The sequence below is a fragment of the Neofelis nebulosa genome, chromosome 3 (assembly GCF_028018385.1).
Source record: "Neofelis nebulosa isolate mNeoNeb1 chromosome 3, mNeoNeb1.pri, whole genome shotgun sequence".
In the NCBI taxonomy this organism is placed as follows: domain Eukaryota; kingdom Metazoa; phylum Chordata; class Mammalia; order Carnivora; family Felidae; genus Neofelis; species Neofelis nebulosa.
Window position 1 is genome coordinate 201508572 of NC_080784.1, and position 27148 is coordinate 201535719.

The 27148-nt window shown below is 40.3% G+C and overlaps 1 protein-coding gene across 5 annotated transcripts in view; it reads left to right on the forward strand.

The window, feature by feature from the left end:
• The window catches only part of STK32B (serine/threonine kinase 32B), a 391097-nt gene that overhangs the window by 23481 nt on the left and 340468 nt on the right, over window positions 1–27148 (forward strand). The window contains exon 1 of one of the 5 annotated variants that reach the window (XM_058723116.1): window positions 25292–25360. The exons of the other annotated variants lie outside the window; for them this stretch is intronic. The gene's annotated coding sequence lies outside the window, so the exon portion shown is untranslated. Of the gene's footprint in view, window positions 1–25291; window positions 25361–27148 lie in introns of those variants that run through there. 5 annotated transcript variants of the gene reach the window in all.

The following is a 27148-nucleotide window of genomic DNA, read 5'->3' on the forward strand; positions in this document are numbered from 1 at the left end:
AACAGCCCCTGTCTGCAGTTCAGGGCTACCCCCACTCTTCTAGATGCTTCGTCCGAAATGTTGCTCTGATCCTTGGCATTTCCGTTTTCTGTCCCAGACCTGAGCCTTCAACCAGTCTGCAGCAAATCCTGCTGTCCCGTCCCCTCCGCTGCCACCTGGCCCAGGCGTCCCACCTCTTCTCTCAATCGCTACAGCTCCTGATGGTTTGCCTGCGGTCAGGCCTCAGCACGGCAGCCACAGTCATCCCGTTAAACTGCAACTCCAGCGCACAGAGCCCTCTGTGGCTCCCCATTGCAGTCAGTGACAAAGTCAGAGGTTCAAATCCTGCAAGACCCTTCATGAATCAGACGACCTGCCACCCCTCAGACATCATTGTCTGCTACTCTCCCATCATTGTCTTTTTGGCCCTTGAGTATACCAAGGCCATGCCTACCTCAGGGTCTTTGCTTTTACTGTCTCCTTCTGCAACATTTGCTTTCTTGTATTTAAACAATCCAGCACAGCCTCAGGACCTTTGTACCTGCTGCTCTGTCTGCCTAACATGCTTTTTCCCCAGATACCTGCATGAGTTGGTTCCCTTGCTTCCTTTAGGCCTTTTCTGAAATGTCATTTTCTCAGTGAGACTTTCCTGGCCTTCTTTTTTAAACTTCCCATTCCTCCTGACACTGGCCTTACCCTTATCACTAACTGGTATATGATTTACTTATGTTAATTGTTGTTGGCATTCCCACCAAAACTAATTTACAGTAAGGCAGGGATTTTTTTCTTTCCGATACGCCCCTGGATCCCAAGGATCTAGTGGCTGGGAATTTACTAGCAGCGCTAAGTATTTGAGTGAATGCATGTGAATTTCCTCTCCAGTGCATTGTCTACTCAGATCTTTTGCATTTGTTTGTTTGGGGTCCCTGTTAAAATTTTTTTCTATCATAAAATTAATACATGTTCATGATAAAAAAAAATTGGGAATAGTCCAAAATTCACAGGGGAAAAAAATTACTGCTGTGATCCTAACTTTGAGAGGAAGCCATTGTTAATTTTTTTTTGCTATTTTTATTGAATTTATTTTTTCAACTTACATCCCAGTTAGTTAGCATATAGTGCAATTTTTACTTTATTTCCTGGGAAGATTTTTTTTTCTCTGCATAACTATTTACAATTTTTTTAATGTTTATTTATTTTTGAGAGAGAGAGAGAGAGCATGAGCAAGGGAGGGGTAGAGAGGGAGGGAGACACAGAATCCGAAGCAGGCTCCAGGCTCCGAGCTGTCAGCCCAGAGTCAGACGTGGGGCTTGAACTCACAAACCGTGAGACCATGACCTGACTTGAAGTTGGACGCCCGACCGAACTGAGCCACCCAGGTGCCCCTCATTTTGTCACTTTGAAGGCATCCCTTGGGGAGTTCAGGAGACGACTAAAATTCAGCTTCAAGTAATAGTTCTCTTTCAAAACATATTTAGAAATCTGTATTCTGGGGCACCTGGGTGGCTCAGTCGGTTAAGCATCTGACTCTTGATTTCCTCTCAGGCCATGATCTCATGGTTTATGAGATCGAGCCCTGCGTGGGGCTCTGCAGGGACAGCGCGGAGCCTGCTTGGGATCCTCTCTCTCTGCTCCTCCCCCGCTCGCTCGTGCCTTCTCTCTCAAAACCAAACTTTAAAAGTTCTGTATTCTGTTTGCTTCAAGTGCTTTTTTGAAAAAAAAAAAAAATGTTTATTTTTAGAGAGAGAGGGTGCAAGCTGGGGGAGGGACAGAGAGGAGAGAGAGAGAATCCCAAGCAGACTCCATGCTGTCAGCGTGGAGCCGGACGTGGGGCTCAGTCCCACAGACCGTGAGATGATAACACGACTGAGCCCAAATCCAGAGCCGGACGCTTAACTGACCGAGCCACCCAGGCACCTCTTGTGCTTTTCGAGATGTTTTCATTTCTCTTTGTGGAGTTTGTCAAAGAGAGGCCACTTGGTGTTGTGGGAAGTAACAGGCTCTGGACCGAGATGTGTTTTCGGCGTGGACTTTGTCACTTGTCACCGAGAGACCTCGGGCCCGTCCCTCAACTTCTGCATCTCATCTTGTGCCTTAGTCACTTGTGCGTTAATTCTATCCGCTTTGTGGTAAGAGTGAGATGAGATGACCAATGAGTGACCGAGAAAGACAGACGGCACATTCTCGACAAGTAGACACGAGCCTCTCCACTTCAGTTTAGACAGGTAAGGACGAGACTTAGCCCACGTCCGGAAATGATAATTGGAACAGTGTTTATTCAGTGTGTATTTAAATAGCGAGAGGAGGGGCTGGCATCCCTTTTGCTTCCGTGGATGTTGAGACCTTCCGTTCTCTTACCTGGTTTGTTGAAGTTTTGTGTGTCCATTTCTCCAAAAGACTATACTTTTCAGTAATAGACGCCACCCCCCCCCCCAACCTCTGCTCTTAAATCCTTGTGGTTTTGTGGGGTGTGTCATGTATCAGTGGATTCTTTAAATATTTTCATAAATCTCTCACTGGGCTGCATTTGTCCTTTCTTCCTTTCACTGTGGCTGGAGATGTGGCCGCCACCTGTCACTTAGCTGGCATTATTGCGTGTGCTTTACGTTGTACCCGCTGCCTGGACCAACCCTTTGTGTCATTCTTAGATGCTTGTCACAGCATTATTTAAAGCAGTGAAAGATGGGTAACACCCTAAAAGAGTCAACATTCGTGGAGGGATTCTGTAAATTAAGATACTTGCCGGTAATAAAATATTTAGAAGGCATGCAAAAAAGATATTTATGAAGACTTTTAATGGTATGGAAAATAACTATAATAATGACAATTATATTCATGGCAAGATTCCCAGGATGAAATGAAAATAAGATACACAAAATGCTAGGGAAACCTATGCTGACAAAAATTGCACCTGAGTAGACGGAATTAAGATTTTTATTTTCTATTCCTTTTACCTATTTTTATTTTCTTTTTAAATTTCCCTGTGTTAACAAATTATTTTCTTGGAAAAAATAACGTGCAAAAAGTTGAAGAAAGCCCGTCTTTTTAAGATGGACTCAGTTCACTTAGTTCTTCTCCAATTTCATCAATTAAAAGTATGTTCTTAAACCCTGCCTCAGGGTAGAATCTTCTGGTTTTGTTTTTGCTTTGCTTTCGGTGAGGGTCGACTTTAATGCCTATCCTGGAGGACACAGTAAAATTCAGAAGCTCCTATGTATTGATAATCTGTAGTGTGATAGCAAGGGTCTTGTGGCATGATTTATGACAACAGAAGCGTCGGGAAAAGCACAGACTGAGTCCCCGTTTATTAAGTGTGCTTTAGCTCAGCATTTTCCATAATGTGTTGTGAGCCACACTAGTTCTTCAAGATTCGCTGTTTCTCTGGTCCAGTTAGAGGAATCCTTCGGTATGGTTTACTCACTTAGGACACATGCGGGAAAGTGCTTGGATTAAGTGCCCAATTCTGGCAATTACTAGTTGGAATAGTTTGCTTAAATGTCCTAGGTCTTAGTTTTCCATGTCTGTAAAATGGCAATAATACATATGATGGTGGGACTCAAGCGAGATGATAAATAGAACTGCCTAGCACTTTTCTTGGTTTACACGTTACCTGCCGTTATCATTTTTTTAATATCCTCCAATCTCCTATACGTGCAGCGTCTTTAGGAGAGTGTGTTACAGAAATCTGAGGAATCCTGAGGTCAGGAGCCTATTTAAGCAGCCTGTCCGCAGAATGTAACACCGGCTGCCCTCCCGTGGAGCTGGTGTTCTGGGGAACATACATTGGAGACATAGCTCAGGATAATTCTGTGGGAACAAACTGTAAAAGCCCAAGGCCACCTTAGCCACGTTCAGAACAAGCGCCAGCGTGTCATGAGTGAAGGTGGCAGAGTCAGTTGGTGCGAATGGGCACTGGCGCAGCCGCTCTGGAAAACAGTCTGGAGGAGGTTCCTCGAAAAATGAAAAAGGGAACTAGTCCATGGCCCAGCAGTTGCACGACTAGGTATTTCTCCAAAGGATGCAGTAATGCTGATTTCAAGGGGCACCTGCACCCCAATGTTCATAGCACCACTGTCAACTACAGCAAATTATGCAAAGAGCCCAAATGTCCATCGATGGATGAATGGGTAAAGGAGATGTGGGATATATACACAATGGAATACTACTCGGCAACCAAAAAGAATGAAATCTTGCCATTTGCGACAACGTGGATGGAGCTGGAGTGTATGATGCTAAGCGAAATAAGCCAGTCCGAGAAAGACAAATATATGACTTCACTCATATGTGGAATTGAAGAAACAAAACAGGTGAACATAGGGGGAGGAAAGGAAAAATAAGATAAAAACAGACAGGGAGGCAAACCATCCGAGACTCTTAATGATGGAGCACAGTGGGGGGTTGCTGGAGGGGAGGTGGGTGGGGGGATGGGCTGGATGGGTGACGGGCACGGAGGAGGGCACTCGTCGGGATGAGCCCTGGGTGTCCTAAGGAAGTGATGAATCCCTGGGTTCGACTCCTGAAACCCGTACTACCCCGTATGTTAACTAATTTGAATTTGAATTTTAAAAAGTGGCCGAGGAAGGAACTCTGAAATTCTGAAAAAAAAAAAAAAATGGTCAAAAGCGTCCAACTTTTTGGAAGTCTGGAAATTAAGCAGAAATCTGTAGAACCCATGGGGGCGTTTATTCAAGAAAAAGAGTTGAATCTCAGTAAGAACAGCAAGCTCTGTCGTGTTTTAACTTACCATAGCCCCATTTCCCGCTTCCCATCTCAGCGCTAGCCTGGAAAATATCAGCCCGTGTTCCTAGTGCTGGAGGGAGCAGTCCAGACCTCATTTACAAAGAATCGTTATTTAAATCTGCTTTCTCCCCGGAAGAAGACTGGCTGGGATGCCTTATCTTTATTTTACTTGACTTGGAACTTTCCCATTGCTACCTGGGGTGTGATCAAAATCATTTATAGGCAGATGTTGTAGTCGTGGCTGCATGAGGCAATGGAAAATGGAGTGAATAATAAAGATTAACCCAGAGTCTTGGGTGGAAGTGCTGGACAGTGAAATGCTTTGGGAATGAGGGCTTTGGAAAGCTCCTACATGTTCCTGGGACTCTGGAAGGCCACACGCGCTTCCAGAGCTGTGCACATGCTCGAGGAGGACACGAGAAGGTCCTAAAACTCTTAGGACCTTCAGAGTCTGCACCAGCAGGAAGTGAAGGCTCAGGGAGCATCGTCAACTGCATGGCTGGGTGTTGCAGCTGTGCTTCAACACACACACGGGGGCCCGTCTGCAGAGACGGAGAGTTTTTTTCAGTCCAAGAGTGTAAGGAAATATTTTCCAGTCGTTAGCTGACCACTAAACTAATGGGACAGAGATTTCATGCCCACACATGACGAACGATAGACTTTACAGAACTCGTTCAGAGGAGTTGTGAAACAGACAACTAAAACAGTAACAAAAACAAACCTTAAGATGGTGAAAAGGGTCTGATTTCCAGTGTTGCCACAACATAATATTTAGTGTCCTGTTTTCCACAAAAATTAGCAAGGATCGTGAGGAAGTTAAGAACGTAGAGCCCCTACACAGGAAAATAAACAACGTAATCAATAAGAACTGTTCCAAGGAAGCCAAAAGATTGGGATTTCTAGGTAAAGGCTTGATTTAAATCCAGCCTTTAAAATATGTTCAGAGAGCTAAAGAAAACCACACCTAAAGAACTACAAGGAAGTATGAATATCATCACCAAACAGAAGTATGTTTCACCAAAGAGCATGTCAATAAAGAGAAATTATAACAATGAACCAAGTAAAATTATGGAGTTGTGTATTAAATATAAAAATTCACTAAAGGGGTTCAACATTGAATTTGAGTAAGTAGAAAAAAGAAACCATGAATTTGAACATAGGTCAGTTAAGATTATCTGGTCTGAGGAATAGGAAGAGAAAAAAATGAAGAAAAATGAACAGAGCCTCCGAGACCTGTGGGGTGCCATCAGGTGTATCAACGTACTCATATAATGAGAGCCCCAGAAGGAGACAAGGGAGAGGAAATGGCAGAAAGAATATTTGAGGATCTGGGGCGCCTGGGTGACTCAGTCAGTTGTGTCTGACTTTGGCTCAGGTCATGAATTTGTGGTGCATGAGTTCGAGCCCCGTGTCAGGCTCAGTGCTGACAGCTCAGCGCCTGGAGCCTGTTTTCAGATCTGTGTTTCCCTCTCTCTGTGCCCCTCCCCTGCTCACGCTCTGTCTCTCAAAAATAAGTAAACATTTAAAAAATTAAAAAAAAAGAGTATTTGAAGGTCTGATTGTCAACAGTCTTCCAAATTTGATGAAAATTTTTTTTTCAAATTTTTATTTAAATTCTAGTTAGTTAATGTATAGTGTAATATTGGTTTCAGCAGTAGAATTTAAATGGTTCATTACTTACATGGAACATCCACTACTCATCCCAACAAGTGCCCTCCTTAATGCCTATCACTCATTTAGGCCATCCTCCACCCACCTCCCTCTATCAACTCTGTTCTCTGTCATTAAGAGTCTCTTACGGTTTGCTTCCCAATCTCTCTTTTCTTCCCTTACCCTGTATTCACCTGTTTTGTTTCTTAAATTCCACATGAGTGAAATCATATGGGATGTCTTTCTCTGCTTGATTTATTTTGCTTACCGTAGTACACTCTAGCTCCATCCACATCATTGCAAATTGCAAGGTTTCATTTCTTTTGATGGCTGAGAAATATTCCATTATATATATACGTATGTGTGTGTGTGTGTGTGTGTGTGTGTGTGTGTGTGTATACCAATATATTCCACAGTTTCCATGCAACTTGATGAAACTGTTAATCTACACATATAAGAAGCTCAAGAACTCTAAATAAGATAAATTCAAAGAGATACATCTTAGGTTAATCAGACTGTCAAAGGTTTAAGATGAAGAGGGTCTTGAAAAGGGAAAAGTGACTCATCGTAGGCAAGGAGTCCTCAATATTAACAGACAGTTTGATCACAAACCATGGAGGCTTAAAGGCAGTGAGATGAAATATTCAAAGTGCTGAAAAAAACATGCTGTCAACCAAGCATTCTATATCCAGCAAAACTATCCTTAAAAAATGAAGGAGAAATCAAGATAGTCCCAGATAAACAAAAATTGAGTTTGTTCCCAGCAGAACTACCCTTCAGGAAACACTAAAGGGAGTCATTCAGAGTGAAATGAAAAGGGACGGCTGGGTGGCTCAGTCGGTCAAGCGTCCAACTCCTGGTTTCAGCTCAGGTCATGATCTCATAGTTTGTGAGTTTGAGCCCCCCCCCCCCCCATTGGGCTCTGCATTGATGGTGCAGAGCCTGCTTGGGATTCTCTCTCTCTCCCTCTCTCTCTGATCGTCCCTGGCTTGTGCGCTCGCTCTCTCTCTCTCTCTCTCTCTCAAAATAAAGCAAAACAAACAACAACAAAACAAAACAAAGTGCAATGAAAAGATGCTAGACAATAACTCCAGTCTACGTGAAGAAATAAAGAACACCAGCAAAGGTAACTATATAATGGAATACAAAGTGTAGTATAAATATATTTTGTTTGTATCTTTTTATTCCATCCGTACTAAAATACAACTACACAAACCCATTATTATAAATCTTTGTTGGTAGACACACAGTGTTTAAAGAAATAATTTGTGGTAATAACAACGTGAAAGCATGAAGGGGCAAGTGTATGAGCAAAGGTTTTGTATATTTAAAATTAAATTGGTATTAATCTAAGCTAGACTGTTGTAAATTAAGATTTTAATTATAATACCTAAGGAAACCACTAAGAAGTTGCTTAAAAATATATAGGAAGCAATGTTATCTTGATGACAGTCAGACCTCCAGGATCCTGTAAGTCTTCTTTAACATATGAAAATTCCTTTAGAGACTTCTTTATCTCTATCTTCCTAACTTAAAAGTATATAATCACTCACTCCTCACAATTGCAGTGCAACTCTTTCCTCCCATGGGTCCTGTCCCCATGCTTTACTCAAAACACCTTTTTGCACCAAAAAAAAAAGTATATATATGAAAAGAAATGATAAAAAAAGTAATTATAGTACACTAGGAAAATCTCTTTAACAAAACGAATGCAGTAATGGAGGAATTGAAGAACAAAAAAAGATATAAGAGATATGGAAAACAAATATTAAAATGGCGGAAGTAAGTCATATCTTGTCATAGTTATATTAAACAGAAATGGATTAAACTCTGCAGTTAAAAGGAAAATATTGGCAGAATGCCTAAAAGATATGATCCGCCTATCTTCTGCCTCCTGCTTTGTATTCAAAGACATAAATAGATTGAAAGTAAAAGGGTCAGTCCAGCAAGAAGATTTAACACTTGTAAACATTTATTCATCTAATAATAGAGACTCTAGATACATGAAACAAAAAGGGGCATAACTGAAGGGACAAAGAGGCAATTGAACAATAATAGTGGAGACTTCAGTACTCTCTTTCAATAATGGGTAGAACAACTAGACAGAATTAGAAAGTGAACTGAAGACTTGAACAACACCGTAAAACAACCACACCTTCGAGGCACATATAGAACACTCCACCCAACAACAGCAGAATACGTATTTTTCTCATTGTCTATGCAACATTTTCTGACATACACCACATATTGGGCAAAAAACAAATTTCAGTAAGTTTAAATGTATTTCAATCATACAAGTATGTTCTGGGACCACAACAGAATAAAATTAAAAATCAATAAAGGAGGAAATTTGGAGAATTCACAAATACAGAAAAATAAAAAAATATACTCCTAAATAACGAACATTGGAAAATAGTTTGATATGAATGAAAATGAAAGCCCAACATACTAAAACTTATAGGATGCAGTGAAGACAGTGCTCAGATGGAATTTTAGAACTGTAATACCTATATTTAAAAAAAGAAGAGGGGCACCTGGGTGGCTCAGTCGGTTGAGCCTCCGACTTCGGCTCAGGTCATGATCTCACGGTCTGTGAGTTCGAGCCCCACGACGGGCTCTGTGCTGACAGCTCAGAGCCTGGAACCTGCTTCGGATTCTGCGTCTCCTTCTCTCTCTGACCTTGCCCCACTTGAGCTCTGTCTCTTTCTGTCTCTCAAAGATAAATAAATGTAAAAAAAATTTTTTTTTTAATTTATTTTTGGGACAGAGAGAGACAGAGCATGAACGGGGGAGGGGCAGAGAGAGAGGGAGACACAGAACCGGAAACAGGCTCCAGGCTCCGAGCCATCAGCCCAGAGCCTGACGCGGGGCTCGAACTCACGGACCGCGAGATCGTGACCTGGCTGAAGTCGGACGCTTAACCAACTGCGCCACCCAGGCGCCCCGAAAAAAAAAATTTTTTTAATAAACTAAAAAAAGAAGAAAGATCTCAAGTCAGTAGCGTAAATTTCCTATCTAAGAAAATAGACAAAGAGGAGCCAACTGAACACAAAGCAAACAGAATGGAAATAAGTGAAATAGAGGATAGAAAAATAATAGAGAAAATCAACAAAAAAAATTGTTCTTTGAAGTGATCGATAAAGTTGTAAAGACTTTAGTTACAATGACCAAGAGAAAAAGAGGGAAGACTCAAATTTCTAAAACTGGGAATGACCTTATAGAAAGAGGATTATGGGGCAGTACTATGAACAATTGTATGCCACCAAATTAGAAAATCTTGGTGAAATGGATAAATTCCTGGGAACACGCAAACTATAAAACTAACTTAAGAACAAATAGAAAATCCAGCTAGCCTTATAACACACAGCATTTGGTAGTAATCAAAAATCAGAATCTTTGAATAAAGAAAAATTAAGGATCAGATAGCTTCACTGATGAATTCTACCGAACCTTTAAAGGAGAACTTATACAGTCCTCTCAAACTCTTTGAAAAATGTAAGAGGAGGAAATACTTCCCAACTCATTCTTTAGGATCAATGTATCCTAATATGAAAGCTAGACAAAAACATCACCAGAAAAGCAAAATACAGACTAATAACTCTTGATGAATATAGATGCAGAAATCCTCAAGAGAATACTAAAACCTGAATTCGTATAAAAAGAATCATGTACGACAACCAAGTGAAATTTGCCAAAAGACTACAAGTTTGGTTCAACATAAGAAAACCAATTAATGTAATATGCCATATTAATAGAATAAAGAAAAAATGTCTCACAGTCATGTCAGTAGACGCGGAAACATCATTTGCCAAAACCCATACTTGCTCATTATAAAAAACATTCAGCTTACTAAAAGCACAAAAGAACTTCCTCAACCTGATAAGAGGCATCTATAAAAAACCAAAGCTAACATGGTACTTAATGGTGAAAGATCACACGTTTTCCTCCTAAAATTAGGAACAGAAAAGGATATCTGCTCTTACCACTTTCTTATTAAGATTTTATTTTTAAGTAATCTCTGTGCCCGGTGTGGGGCTGAAACTCACAACCCCATGATCAAGAGTCACAATATCTACCCGCTGAGCTCTTACCGCTTCTATTGAGCATTTTCTGGAGATCAGGGCATTTGGGAAAGCAAAAATAAATAAATAAATAAATAAATAAATAAATAAATAAATAAATAAATAAATATTAAAGAAGTAAGCAAGTAAATAAATGGCATCCAGATTGGAAAGGAAGATGTAAACTTATCTCTGTGGATGACATGATCTTATATAGAGAAACCTCCACAGAATCTACAGAAAAAGCTCTTAGCATAGTTGTATAGTACAAGTATGGTACCATGCGATGCATATTAAAACGTCCTTTGTGCTTTTGTACACTAGCAATGAACATTCCAAAAATGCATTTTAAAAACAATTCCATTTAGGGGCGCCTGGGTGGCTGAGTCGGTTGAGCGTCCGACTTCGGCTCAGGTCATGATCTCACGGTTTGTGAGCTGAGCCCCATGTTGGGCTCTGTGCTGGCAGCTCAGAGCGTGGATGGAGCCTGCTTCCGATTCTGCGTCTCCCTCCCTCTCTGCCCCTCCCCTGGTCACACACTGTCTCTCTCTCAAAAATAAACATTTGAAAAATTCCATTTACAGTCACATCAAAAATATAAAAACACTTAGGAAGAACTTTAATCAAAGAAGTATAAGATTGCATACTGCACACTACAAAACGTTGAAAAAATTAAAGTATACCTAAGTAAATAGAAAGGTGTTCTATGTTCACGGATTGGTATACAATATTGTTAAGATGGTAATAGTTACCAAATCGATCTACAGGTTAAAGGCATCCCGTATACAAAAATCCAATCGCCTCTTTGGCAGAAATGGAGAAACTGATCTTAAAACATGTGTGTCGAAAAGTGAAAATTTGACTTATTTGCCATTTTCACTTTACATGGAAACCCCAAAAGGCTGCACCAAAAAACTGCTAGAAGTGATACATGAATTCGGCAAAGTTGCAGGATATAAAATCAATGTACAGAACTCGATTGCATTTCTATACATCAATAATGAAGAAACAGAACGAGAAATCAAGAAATGGATCCCATTTATAATTGCACCAAGAAGCATAAAATACCTAGGAATAAGCCTAACCAAAGATGTAAACGATCTGTATGTGTAAAACTATAGAAAAAGTTATGAAAGAAATTGAAGAAGACGCAAAGAAATGGAAAAGCATTCCATGCTCATGAATTGGAAGAACAAATATTGTTAAAATAGCAATACTACCCAAAGAAATCTACACATTCAATGCAATTCCAATCAAAATTGCACTGGCATTCTTCTCAGAGGTAAAATAAACAACCCTAAAATTTGTATGGAACCACAAAAGACCCCAGATAGCCAAAGTAATGTTGAAAAGAAAACCAAAGTGGGAGGCATCACAGTCCTGGATTTAGCCTGTACTACAAAACTGTATCATCAAGACAGTATGGTATTGACACAAAAATAGACACATAGACCAAGGGAATAGAATTGAGGACCCAGAACTGGACCCACAAATGTATGGCCAACTCATTCTTGACAAACGGTGCTGGGGTAACTGGACAGCAACATGCAGAAGAATGAAACTGGACCACTTTCTTACACCATACACAAAAATAAATTCAAAATGGTTGAAAGACCTAAATCTGAGACAGGATACCATCAAAACCTTAAGAGGAGAAAGCAGGCAACAACCTCTTTGACCTCAGCTGCAGCAACTTCTTACTTGACATGTCTCTGAAGGTAAGGGGGAAAAAAAAAGAACTTTTGGGACCTCATCAAGATAACAAGCTTCTGCACAGCAAAGGGAACAGTCAACAAAACTGAAAGGCAACAATGGAATGGGAGAAGATATTTGCAAATGATATATCAGATAAAGCGTTAGTATCCAAATTCTATAAAGAGCTTATCAAATGCAACACCCGAGAAACAAATAATCCAGTGAAGAAATGGTCAAAATACATGAATAGACACTTTTCCAAAGAAGACATCCAGATGACCAACGGGCACATGAAAAGATGTTCAACATCACTCATCATCAGGGAAATACAAATCAAAACTACAATGAGATACCGCCTCACAACTGTCAGAATGGCTAAAATTAACAACTCTGGAAACAGCAGATGTTGGCGAAGACGTGGAGAAAGGGGAACCTTTTCGCACTGTTGGTGGCAATGCAAATCAGTGCAGCCACTATGGAAAACAGTATGGAGGTATCTCAAAAAACTAAAAATAGAATTACTCTACGACCCAGCAATTGCACTACTAGGTGTTTATCCGAAGGATACAAAAATGCTGATTCAGAGGGGCACATGCACCCCAATGTTTATAGCAGCACTCTCGACAATAGCCAAAGTATGGAAAGAGCCCAAATGTCCATCAACTGACGAATGGATAAAGCCGATGTAGTTTATATATACAATGGAGTGTTACTCAGCAATCCAGAAGAACGAAACCTTGCCATTTGTGACGATGTGGATGGAGCTAGAGTGTATTATGTTAAGTGAAATAAGTCAGTCAAAGACAAATACCGTATGATTCCACTCATATGTGGAGTTTAAGAAACAAAAGAGACGGCAATATGGGAAGGGAAGGAAAAATAAGATAAAAACGGAGGCAAACCGTAAGAGACTCTTAAATACAGAGAACAAACTGAGGATTGCTGGAGGGGAGGTGGGTGGGGGAATAGTCTTGATGGGTGATGGGCATTAAGGAAGGCACTTGTTGGGATGAGCACTGGGTGTCATAAGGAAGTGATGAATCACTGGGTTCTACTCCTGAAACCAACACTACCCTGTATGTCAATGAACTTGAATTTAATTAAATAAATTTGAAAAAACAAAAACAATCAGCTATTTATTTATTATTCCTTTTTAAGAATTTGAGAGTGGTTGACACATAATGTTATATATTAGTTTACTGATGTGCGGCACAGTGATTTGACAGATTTATACCATATGCTGTACTCACCTCAAGTGTAGGGGCTCCCGTCATCTTACGATGCTGTTTCAATATCGTTGACTATATTCCTTGCGCTGTGCCTTTTATTCTCGTGACTTACTCATTCCATAACTGGGAGCCTGTGTCCCCCCTCTCCCTTTCACCCATTTTGCTACCCCCTACATTAAATATTTTTAATAGAAAATAAAAAGTGTCAGTAAAGTGTGGAGAATTGGAGCCCTCGTAAATTGTTGGCGCGATGTAAAATCGTGCAGGGGCTATCCAAAACAGTTTGACCGTTCCTCAAAACCTTAAACTTACAGTATGGCTCAACGATTCTACTCCTAGGTATATACCAAAGAGAACTGAAAACACATGTTCACAGAAAAATGTGTACATGGGTGTTCATAATAGCATTATTCTTAATAGGCAAAAAGTGGAAACATCCAGATGCTTATCGGCTGCTGAATGGATAGACAAAATGTGGGCTATGCATATGAGGAAATACTATTCCAGCCTTGATGAGAACAAAGCACTGACCCACACCATGGGCAAACTTTGAAAACATTGGGCTAAGTGAAACAGATTGGTCACAAGAAACCACATCTGGTATGATTCCATTTATTTAAGTAATCCAGAATTAGCAAATCCATAGAGACAGAAAGTACTGAGGGTTTGCCTAGGGAATGGGGAAAGGGTTGTGCAGGGGGAGGGGAGGTCAGGAGTGACTGCTGACAGGTACAGGGTTTCTTTTTGGGGTCTTGAGATTCTCTGGATGTAGAGGTGTGGTTGTACAACGTTGTGAGGGTACTCCAGTCCATGAACTCTATACCTTAAGATGGTGAGTTTATGTTGTGTGAACTATGTCTCAATAAAAGTATTGTAAAAAATAATCAGACGAGCATGATAGTTAATTTTATGTGTCAACTTGACTGGTCATGGGGTGCCTGGGTGTCTGGTTAAACATTTAAACATTTACTTCTGCGTGTGTGTTGGTGAGGGTGTTTCCAGAAGAGATTAACAGCAGTGGAGTGAGTATCGTGCATTGCCCTGCCCTACGTAGTTTGGGCAACATCCAATCCAAGGAGGACGTGAATAGAACAGGAGGATGAAGGTAGGATTTGTCCTCTCTGCTTGACTGCTAGAGTGGACATCAACCTTCTGGCCTCAGGGTTGCAGGTGCTCAGGCCTTCAGACACAGACTGGAATCTATGCCATCAACTCTGTGGGGCTCAAGCCCTCCCACTATATTGCCAGCCTTCCCGGGTCTCTAGGTTACAGAGAGCAGATTGTAAGACGTCTTAAACTCCATAATTGTGTGAGCTAAGGCCTTATAATAATAAAATTTTGTATAGATACGAATATAGACCTCATAGATTCTCTTTTTCTGGAGACCCTGATGAATGCAGCCAGAACAAAGAAAAGAAATCAGCAGCGGCCATATAGTATTTATTTTCTGCTCCCAATTATTTCTGAATCAATAGTGCAATCTTAGGGCAAGCCTTGCAATTAATTCCTTCATCCGGCCTGCATTTACTGCACCCACACTAGCTTCTAGCCCCTCTAGTGTAGACAGAAATGAGGCTTGGGCTCCCCCTGGAGGGGCTCACTGCTTGGCAGGTGAGACAGACATAAGTTGGGTCTCGTGGCCTCCAGGGCGGTGCTCTTGTTGACAGAGACCAGCTTTGCTTGGGTGGGGAGGGCTTTGGGAATGAGGAGTAGGGGCATTTTCACCAGGAGTGGGCAGTCTGAAGGCATGTGAGTGGTGTGGTTGGGGTCCACGCAGCCGTGGCTGAGGGCCCACTGGGAAAACATCATCCTGACCTCAGATGCCAGGCTGGGGTTTGAACTATAACTTAATGCTAAGTTGAAGGTTATATGGCTTTAAGAACATTAACAGATACGGCGTTCTGAAAACATAATGGGGTTTGTTTATTAAGATAGTATGTATTATTCTAGGCCTCCGTACTTGGTTTGGGTAAACACTGGTGAGTAAACGAGGCATCATCCTTTTCGGGACAGCATGATGTATGATGGGGAATATGAAGAATATGTTTCAGTAACCCATGTTTTAGTTTTTTAACTTTTTAATGTTTATTTAGTTTTATTTATTTTTTTAATTTTTTAACGTTTATTTATTTTTGGGACAGACAGAGACAGAGCATGAACGGGGGAGGGGCAGAGAGAGAGAGGGAGACACAGAACCGGAAACAGGCTCCAGGCTCCGAGCCATCAGCCCAGAGCCCGACGCGGGGCTCGAACTCACGGACCGCGAGATCGTGACCTGGCTGAAGTCGGACGCTTAACCGACTGCGCCACCCAGGCGCCCCATCTATAATTTTTTAAGTAGGAAACTAGTTTCTATAACACGTGCAGTCACATAGTTAAAAAAAAAATCCGTTAACTCACTGAGAATACTCCTAAAAAAGCTAGATCTTTGGATCTATACTACAATACTCTTCAAGAATTTTCACATGGCTGGTTTGAAGGATGGAGAGTACTGTCTTTGCACTTTTGAATTTTTGTACTTTCCTGTAAAAATAAGAATAAGATCTCCTCTCCTCTCTCAGCATGGTTAGCTGTTTGTGATGCTGGAGGAACCAGCAGGTGATCCGCATTTCTGCACACCCACCGTTGAGAGTGACCACGTTATCCAAGAAAATTGATCTGCGGGTTTCCCTCACTCCAGATGGCATTTTGACAATAAAGATAAAACATCCACACCGTCACGGCACACATCCTGCTCAATTACTCTCCCCTGTCTCACCCCGGATCAGTTGAAGGGGCTGCTTTATTTTTAGATTTTTCACTTTGAATTTGAGGAGTGCCTTATTTATTTATTTTTTTTAAATCAAGCTATAGGCCTGAGTGGTGTTTTATTGTGTCATAGCTTTTGGAAACTTGGCATCTTTGGCACCTGCAGAAGCCAGTTGGGAGCCCCCTGTGGTTTATCTGACACTGTGGGAAGAGGGAGGGTAGAGTACATGTGTCAGCCCATGGTCAAGACTCTGACCCCTTTGGAGATGGCCGCTTCTGGGCCACTGTGTAAAAAGCCTGGGTGACTGCCAATGGGCAGGAAAATAGCAAATATGAACACTCGTGGCACCTAAAATTACTTCCACAATGTTAGTGATTTGTGAAGGGGGAAGGACTAACATTTATTGAGCTCCTGCTAAGCGCCAGGCACATTGCATGTGGACGCTCATTTAACCATCACAGTGGCCCTACAAGGTGTTTTTATTCCCACTCTATAGAAGGTGAAATTGAAGCTGAGAAAATAAGGAATTTACCCACCTCGTAAGTGGCAGAGCTGAGATTTGAACCTCCATTCTTTCAATTCTAAAACCCTGTGTTTTCTTCTTATCCAGACTGTGCTTTATGTATATGAAATCTTAGTTAATCCAACTGGCTTTCTTACCCAATGGTACTTTTATTGTGGGATGGAAAAGGGAACATGAAAACCATTGTGTCGCTAACTGGGGAAGGCTGCCTGGTTTCTGCCTTAAGTGGATGTGGTCACACTCCATCAATGTTTGTTGAATGAATGAATGATATACTTCAAAGCATAACCCATAAAAATGGTACAAATGTTCCTTCTTGTTATACTCATATACATACGTATGTATGTATGCATGCATGCATATGTGTATTTAATTTTGTTGTTGTGATAACACTTCACATGAGAGCTAAATTTTAAACAAAATTTTAAGTGTATAATATACTACTGGTGGCTCTAGGTTCAATGTTGCATAAAGAACCCCAGAGTTTATTCTTCTGCCATAAATAAATTTTATGCCCCTCGCTTATAACTCCCCATTTCTCTCCTCTCCCAGCCCCTGGCAACCACCATTCATTCTACTCTTTGAGTCTGTGGATTTGACAATTTTAGATACCTTCTAAGTCAAATCAGTCAGGATCTATCTTTTTATGACTGGCGTGATTCACTTAGCATACTGTCCTCAAGGTTTATCCAGACTGTCACATATTACAGAATTTCCTTTTTTTTTTTTTAAAGGTTAGTATCCAAAATACATAAAGAACACATACCACTCAACACTGCCAAAACAAATAATCCAGTTAAAAAATGGACAGAAGACATGAATAGACGTTTTTCTGGAGAAGACGTACAGGTGGCCAACAGGCACCTGAAAAGATGCTCAGTATCACTCATCATCAGGGAAATTCACATCAAAACCACAATGAGATACCACATCATACCGCTCAGAATGGCTGAAATCAACAACACAGGAAACAATAAACGTTGACAAGGACGTGGAGAAAGGGGAACTCATACAGTGTAACTGTTGGTGGGAATGCAAACTGGTGCAGCCCCTCTGGAAAACAGAATGGAGGTTCCTCAAAAAGTTAAAAATAGAACTACCCTGTGATCCAGCAATTGCACTACTAGGTATTTACCCAAAGAATCCAAAAATACCGATTCGAAGGGATGTATGCACCCCGATGTTTATGGAAGCATTATCCACAATAGCCAAATTATGGAAAGACCCCAAGCGTCCATTGACTAATGAATGGACAAGGTCGATGTGGTATATGATATATATATATACACACACATATAATGGAATATTGGAATATTACACATAAAAGAATGACGTCTTGCCATTTGCAGTGATGTGGATGGAGCTAGACAGTATGATGCTAGGTGAAATAAGTCAGAGAAAGACAAATACCTTATGATCTCACTCGTGTGTGGAATTTAAGAAAAAACAAATGAACACAGAGGGGTGAAAAAAAAAGAGAGGCAAACCAAGAAACAGACTCTTAACTATAGAGAACAAACTGATGTCGCCAGAAGGGAGGTGGGTGAGGGGGATGGGTGAATTAGGTGATGGGGACCAAGGAGTGTACTTGTGATCAGCCCCGGCTGTTGTATGGAAGTGATGAATCACTGTATTGTCCACCTGAAACTAGTATTATAATACATGTTCACCAACTGGAATTTAAATAAGAATTTGCAGGAAAAAAGTCTGAATAGTATTCCATTGTACTTATATACTACATTTTAGTTTCTCATTCATCACTTGATAGGCATTTATGTTGTTACTGCCTCTTGGCTACTGTGAATAGTGTTGCAGTGAACAGGAGAGTGTTAACATCTCTTTGCGATTCTGCTTTCAATTCTTTTGGATCAGTGCCCAGCGGTGGGATTGCTGGGTCATATGGTAATTCTGGTTTCAACTTTTTGAGGAACCTCCATACTGTTTTCCATAGCAGCTATGCTGTTCTGCGTTCCTACCAGCAGTGGCCAGAGGTTGAAATTTCTCCGAATCATCACCAGTCTTGTTTTTTGCTTTAGTGTAACGGCCATAGTGACAGTTGTGAAATGGTATCCCATTGTAGTTTTGGTTTGCATTTACCTCATGTTTAGTGATGTTGAGTATTTTTTCATATATCTTGTGGACATTTGTATGCCTTCTATGGAGAAATGCCTACTCAAGTCCTTTGCCCATTTGATAATAGGGTTATTAGGGGGGCGCCTAGGTGGCTCAGTTGGTTAAGTGTCTGACTTTGGCTCAGGTCATGATCTCACGGCTCGTGAGTTTGAGCCCCGTGTCGGACTCTGTGCTGACAGCGCAGAGCCTGGAGCCTGTTTCAGATTCTGTCTCCCTTTCTCTCTGCCCCTCCTTTGCTCACACTCTGTCTGTCTGTCTGTCTCTCTCTTTCTCTCTCTGTCTCTCAAAAATAAACAATAAAAAACTTTAAAAAAGAAATAAAATTGGGTTATTAGAGTTTTTTTTTTTAACTATTGAGTTGTAGAAACTCCTTATATATTTTGGAGACGAGCCCCTTATCAAAAATATATAGTTTGTGATATTTTCTCCCATTCTGTGGGTTCTCCCTTTTCACTTTGTTGATTATTTGCTGTGCAGAAGCTTTTTATTTTTAATGTACTCCCAATTGTTTATTCTTACTTTTGTTGCCTGTGCTTTTGGTGCCATATCCAACATATCATCTTAAAGATTGCTGTTAAGAAGTTTTCCCCTATGTTTTCTTCTACAATCTATGAGTTTTATGTTTATGTCTACAGTCCCTTTTGAGTTGATTTTTGTGTATGGTGTAAGATAAAGGTCTAATTCCATTCTTTTCCATATAAATATTCAGTTTTCCTAACATCATTTTTTTTTAAATTTTTTTTTAACGTTTTTATTTATTTTTGAGGCAGAGAGAGACAGAGCATGAATGGGGGAGGGGCAGAGAGAGAGGGAGACACAGAATCAGAAGCAGGCTCCAGGCTCTGAGCCATCAGCCCAGAGCCCGACGCAGGGCTCGAACTCACAGACTGTGAGATCGTGACCTGAGCCGAAGTCAGACGCTTAACCGACTGAGCCACCCAGGTGCCCCCTAACATCATTTTTTTTAAGAGACTATCCTTTTCCAATCTCCATCTATTGAGATATCATAGATGTGTACTCTTGTCCTTGTCAAAGATCAGTGGATCATATGTATGGAATTACTTCTGGGTTCTCTATTCTGTTCTATCGTCTTTATGTCTGTCTTTATGCTAGTAAATTCTAGCTTTGTTCTTATTTCTCGAGTTTGATTTGGCTGTTTGTGGTTTCATATGAATATTAAAATTGTTTTTTCTAAAATTATTTCATATGAATATTAAAATTGTAAAAACTGCCAGTGGGATTTTCCTAGGAATTTTATTGAATCTGTAGATTGCTTTAGATAGTAAGGACATTTTGATAATAATGTCTACCAATCCATGAAACAGATGCTTTTCCATTTGTATCGTGTTTTATTTCTTTCATTCCGTGTTTTGTAGTTTTCAGGATACAAGTCTTCCACCTTCTTAGTTAATTTTATCCTAAGTATTTTATTCATTTTGGTACTGTTGTAAATGGGATTATTTCTCGAATTTCCTTTTCAGATAGTTCATTATTAGGGTATAGAATCACAACCGATTCTTGTATATTGATTTTGTATTCTTTAACTGTACTGGATTTATTAGTTCTAAAGGTTATTTTTACTATATAACCATAAAACTGTAGTTTACAAAACTTAAAATCTGTAAAACTTCGTTTTTTTTTAAATATATTTAAGAGCATGTCATCTGCAAACAGGGACAGTTTTCTTTTTTTTCAGTTTTGATGCTTTTTATTTCTTTTTCTTGCCTAATTGCTTTGTCTAGAATCACCACTACTCTGTTGAATACAAGTGGTGATGGGGGGTATCTTTGCCTTGCTCTTGATCTTAGAGAAAAAGCTTTCAGTCCCCCCCACCCCCCGCTTTATGTATGTATGTATCTTTTATTGAAGTATAGTTGTCACACAGTGTTTCATGTGTACAACATAGCAATTCAACTTTATATATTATGCTACGTTTACAGGTATAGCTACTATCTGTCATCATACAATGCTATTATAATACCATTGACTATATTCTCTATGCTGTATCTTTGATCCTCATGAGTTATTTATTCCATAACTGGAAACCTATGCTTCTCACTCTCCTTCACTCCTTTTTGCCTATCACCCACCTGTGGCAACCATGAGTTTGTTCTCTGTATTTATTGGTCTGTTTCTGCTTTTGTTTGTTTTGTTTTGTTTTTTAGATTCCACATATAAGTGAAATCCTACGATACTTGTCTTTCTCTGTCTGACTTATTTCACTTAGCATAATACCTACTGAATATTATGAGGATGATGTTAGCTGTAGGCTTGTCATGTATGACTTTTATTACATTGAGGTAGTTTACTTCTGTTCCTAGTTTGTTTATCAGAGCGTTTATTATGAAAGAGTGTTGAATATTGTCAGATGCTTTTTCTCCATCTATTGAGATATCATGTGATTTTTATCTCTCATTCTGTTAATCTGAAGTATCACAGTGGTTGATTTGTTTATGTTAATCCATTCTTATATCTCAGAAATAAAACCACTTGGTCATGGTGTATGATCCCTTTACTGTGCTGTTGTATTTACTGTGCTATAGTGTTTTGTTGAGGATTTTTTCATCCATATTCGTCAGGGATATTGGCCTGGAGTTTTCTTGTGGTGTCTTTGTCTGGCTATGGTATCAGGGTAATGCATGACTCATAAAATGAATTTGGAAGTGTTTCTTCCATTTCAGCTTTTTTGAAGATTTTGAGAAGGATTGGTGTTAATTGTTCTTTAAATGCTTGGTAGAATTGACCATTGAGGGGCGCCTGCATGGCTCAGTAGGCTAAGGGTCCAACTTAGCTCAAGTCATGATCTCACGGCTCATGGGTTCAAGCCCCACATGAGGCTCTGTCTCAACAGCTCAGAGCCTGGAGCCTGCTTCAGATTCTGTGTCTCCCTCTCTCTCTGGCTCACAGCACTTGTGCTGTCTCTCTCTCTCTCTCTCAAAAATAAAAAAAAAATTCAAAAAATAAAAAAAAAGGAATTGACCATTGAAATCATCTGGTCCTGGGCTTTTCTTTGTTTGGAGGTTTTGATTATTGATTCAATCTCCATATTAGTTATAGATTCTGTCGATTTTCTATTTTTTCATGACTTATTCTTGGTAGGTTGTATGTTCCCAGAAATTTATCCCTGTCTTCTAAGTTTATCCAGTTTGTTGATGTATGATTGTTCCTGTTGGTCTCTTCCGATCTTTTTATTTCTGTGGCATAAGGTGTTATGTCTCTTCTTTCATTTGTGGTTTTTTAATCTGACACTTCTCTCTGTTTTCATACTTAGTGTAGCTAAAGGTTTGCCAATTTTGTTTATGTTTTCAAAAAACAAATTTTAGTTTCATTGTTTTTTTTCCTGTTTTGATCTATGCTTAATTTCATTTATTTCTGCTGTAATATTTGTTGTTTCCTTCCTTCTCTTAAATTTGGGCTTCATTTATTCTTCTTTGTCTTGCAACTTGAGATGTAAAATTAGGTTTTTACTTCAGAGCTTTCTTCCTTTTTAATGTAGGTGCTTATTACTATGAACCTCAGTCTTAGTACTACTTTTGCTGCCTCCCATAAGTTTTGATATATTTTCATATTTGTCTCGAGGTATTTTCTAATTTCCTTTTTGATTTCTTCTTTAACCCAGTGATTGCTCACAAATATATTGTTTAATATCCACATACTGGTGAATTTTCCAGCTTTCCTTCTGCTATTAATTTCTAGTTTTCCATTTTTGTCAGAAAAAATACTTAATATGCTTTCAGTCTTCTTAAATTTGTTAGGACTTGTTTTATGACTTAACATGGGATCTATCCTGGAGAAAGTTCTCTGTGTGCTTGGAAAGAAACTGTATTCTGCTGCTGCTGGGTAGAACATTCAGTTTATGTCTGGTAGGTCCATTTGTCTACAGTGTTACTCGAGTCTTCTATTTCCTTAATGCTCTTTGGTCTCAATTTTCTGTCCATAATTGAAAGTAGAGTGTTGGGAGTCTCCTACAATTATTAGATGGCTGCCTATTTCTTTCTTCACTTCTGCCAATGTTTGCTTTCCGTGTTTAGGTGCTCTGATGTTGGGTGTGTATATATTTATAATTGTATTTTCCTTGTGGATGGACTGTTTTATCATTGTATAGTATTTAATCTTTATCTTTTGTGACAGTCTTTGACTTAAAGTTCATTTTGTCTAAGCACAGCCACTCCTGATTTCTTCTGCTTATCTTTTATATGGAATATATTTACCCATTTCTTCACTTTTAGCCTAAATGTGTCCTTAAGTGTAAAGTGAGTTTCCTATAGGCAGCATATAATTGTGTTTTTTTAAATTATTCTAACTGAAATAGGTCAGAGAAAGACAAATACCATATGATTTCACTCATACATGGAATTTAAGAACAAAACAGATGAACATAGGGGAAGGGGGATAATGAGGAGAGGGAAACAAACCACAAGAGACTCTTAACAAGAGAGAACAAACTGAGGGTTGATGGAGGGAGATGGGTGGGGGATGGGCTAGATGGGTGGTGGACATTAAGGAGGACACTTGTGATGAGCAGTGAGTGGGTGTTGTATGTAAGTGACGAATCACTGAATTCTACTCCTGAAACCAATACTCTACTGTAGGGTAACTAAAATTTAAACTAAAAAATTTAAAAAATCATTCAGCTCCTGTGTATCTTTTGATTGGTGAGTTTAATCTATTTACACTTAAAATACCTATTGATAGGAAAGTATTTATTATTGAAAGTTTGTTGGTTTTCTGTCAGTCTGGCAATTCATTTACCTGTCTTCCTCTCTTGCTGTCTTCCTTTGTGTTGTGTTGATTTTTTTTTGCATTGATCTGCTTTGATTCTCCTTATCTGTTGTGTAACTTCTGTAGGTATTTGTGTGTGATGTAGTTACCCTGGGGACCAGATAAACTATTTTACAATTATAACAGCGTTTTAAGCAAACGACTTAAGTTTAAGTGCACATCAAAAATGCTATACTTTAATTTATCCCTCTCCATGCTTTATGCTATTGTGGTCACAATCTGTATCTCTTCATACTGTTTACCTTTCAAGATGTTTTTTCATTATAGTTGTCTTTAATACTTTTGTCTTTTAACTATTGTACTGGAATGAAAAGTGATTTACTCACCGCTGTGTCGTAGTGCACTCATCTGTATATGTCTATGTATATGTCTATGTATTTACCTCTACTGACAAGGTTCATATTTTCTCATGCCATGGTGCACTCTTAAGTGTCCTTTTGTTTTATCTTGAAGGACAAAAGACATTAGTATTTTCTGTAAGGTAGTTCTACTGGTGATGAACCTCCTTAGCTTCTGTTTTTTTGGGGGAAAGTATTTATCTTTCCTTAATTTTTGAAGGACAATTTATAGTACTTTTGGTTGGAATTGTTTCTTTCCTTTGGACACTTTGAATATACCCTGCCACTCCCTTCTGACCTGCAACGTTTTTGCCAAAAAGTCTGCTGACTGTTTTATGGGAATCCCCTTGTACATGACGAGTCACGTTTCTCTTGCTTCTTTCAAAATGGTCTCTTTATCGTTGACTTTTGACAATTGGATTATAATGTGTCTCAGTGTAGATTTCTTTGGGTTCCTCTTATGTGTTATCTTTTGGGCTTCTTAGATCTGGATGTTCATTTCTTTCCCCCAGAGAGAAATCTTGGCGAGCTTTCAGCCATTGTTTCCTTGAATAATCTTTCCGGCCCTTTCTTTCTTCCTTCTGGGATTCCTGTAATGCATACATTACTTTGGTGTTATCTTATGAGTCTGTAAAGCTTGGGGAACCTGGGTGGCTCAGTTGGTTAAGCATCTAACTTCAGCTCAGGCCATGATCTTGTGGTTTGTGAGTTCGAGCCCTGCATCAGGTTCTCTGCTGTCAGCATGTAGCCCACTTCAGACCCTCTGTCCGCTTCTCTTCCTGTCCCTCCCCCACCTTGTGCATACATGCTCTCTCTCAAATAAAAAAAGTTATAAAAAAAAAGAACAAAAAATGGCAAAAATAAATCCCTAAGGCTTTATTAATACATACTCTTTTTCTTTTTTGCTTCTCTGATTGAATTATTTCCAATGACCTGTCTTTGAATTCACTGATCCTTTCTTCGGCTTTATCTAATTAAAGCTGTACCCCTCAGGTGAATTTTCAGGTAAGTTACTGTGTCCTTCAGCTCCGTGATTTCTGTTTGGTATTAAAAAAAAATATTTTCTGTCTCTTTGTTAAAATTCTCACATTGTGCATATGCTATTATCTTGACCTTGGTGAATATATTTATGACAATTAGTCTGATTTCTCTGTCAGATAAATCATCTCACTCTGCCTCATTATGGTCAGATTCTGGAGGTTTATCTTGCTACTTTATGTGGAACATCTTTGCCTGATTCTTTATTTTCCTTGACTCTCTGTTGGTGTCTGTGCATTACACAAAGCAGGCAACTCTCCCAGTACTTACCGACTGGCCTCATACGGGTAGGAGACTTCACCAATCAGCCTAGCCAGATAATCTGGGGGTTTCTACCCATTCTTTCCCTCGACAGGGAGAAGCTTGCAGCTGTGGCTTTTGTCCAGTTGGTCTTGTTGAGCCGGGAGATGTTTACCAGTCCAAACCACCGACTCTGTTCCTAGGTAACTACACTATACCAGACCTGTCAGGGCTTCAAGACTGGAAGGTCAGATGCCTGTTCTTTGGGGACCCCTGGAGAAGTTGGTGCATTTAATGCACACATCAATTGTTTCTCTCCCCAGGAGGAAGCAGAGAGATGGGATGCTCTGTTTGCACACTCTGTGCTGAGCAGAGGAGTGGGTCTCTGGTATCTACCAGCCCAAACCATTACCTTTATTTTCCCTCAGGTGGCTAGACTTGCCAGAGTGGTATTCAAGACTGGAAAGACAAAAGCCAGTTCTCCAGGGACCCCCTCCCACCCCCGCCTTGAGAAAGTTGGGGCGCTGGATATGTGAGTCAACCCTCCCATGGAAGAAACTGGGAGCTAGGTGGTCTCCCTGATCCTGTGGCGCCGTGGGGGAGGGGGAGGCATTCTGGGAAGAGGATGTTTCAAATCTCCCTGCCTGTTTCAGTGATTGTGGTGTCGCTTCTTCCCGGGGTACAGTAGCCTTTCAGTTAGTTTTTGGATTTATCAGAAAGGCAGTTTGCCATGAATTATTGATGAGTTAGCTTGTCTGTGGGCAGAAAGATCCAGGGAAGGATGCAGGACTTGCTATTCTGACTTGATGACATCACTTGCCGCGATTGTAGAATTTAAATGGTACCGTCCGACTCCTCCCTTGCTCAAGAAGACACATTAGCTCCACCTAGAAGGGGGCCGTTTCGGTGGGAATTCGTCATATCCACAAAGGAAGAATCTCCGACTGCCCCCCAGTGGACTGTTAGGGTCTTCCCAGGCACCCCCTGTTCCTGCCAATCCTGTTTTTGTCACCGATGCTCCAGACTCCAGGCACTAAAGTACAGGTGGAAGGGGAATCTGGGAGCTGGGCCTATTTTCATGAAGCGATACGTGAATTTTCGTCTCTAATGTGGTTGATTCTGATCAGATTCTTTTCAGAGGAGTAGTTTTTATAGTTTCTAAAGGCTTTAAAGGTTCGTATGCCAGTGGCACCCAGTCACTCAGTCATTAGTCATCTGGATATGCGATTTAGATGCTTCTCTAGTCACTAATGAGTAAGAAAGCAATGTGTATCAGTTAGCTATTGCTGCATAACAAACCTCCCCGAAACTCAGGGGCTTTTCACAATAAACTTTTATCATTGTGTAAGAATCTGCAAGTTGGCTGGTCATTCTTGCTGATTTGGACTAGGCTCAGCTCATTTTGTATGGGTTCACCCAGGTGTCTGCATTCAGCTGGAGGCTCAGCTAGACACTGGCTGGTCTGGGATGGCCTTGGCTGGGGTGAATAATCTATTTTACACGGTCTCTCATCTGTCAACTGGCTAGCCTGTGTTTGTTCATAGATCATGCAAGGTCCCAGGAGAAAGGGCTTTGTTGTATAAGGCCTCTTGGCCCAGCCTGGTGAGGGACACACTATGATTATCACCACATTTCATTGGCTGAATCAAATCTTCAAGCCCTCTCAGATGCAAGGAGGGGGCAGATGGGTTCCATCCCTTCATGGGAGGAGCCAAAAAGTTGCAGTGCAAAAGGTGTGCATGGCGATGGGTACAATGGGTGTTCAGGTCAGTGACTTAGAGCAGAGAGTTATTTTTGTCACAGTAGTGTAGGACAAGAGTCAGGGCGTTAAGATCTCCAGGTATTACTCATGTAACAGAAGGACCCATGGAATAAGTACAGCCCCAGGGCTAATCCACCACTCGAGCACGTCTTGGTTGAGAGGCAGAAATATTGCCCTGGTTACAGAACCCACTGTCAGCAGCAGAGAGTGGGTTGAAACGCTATCCTAG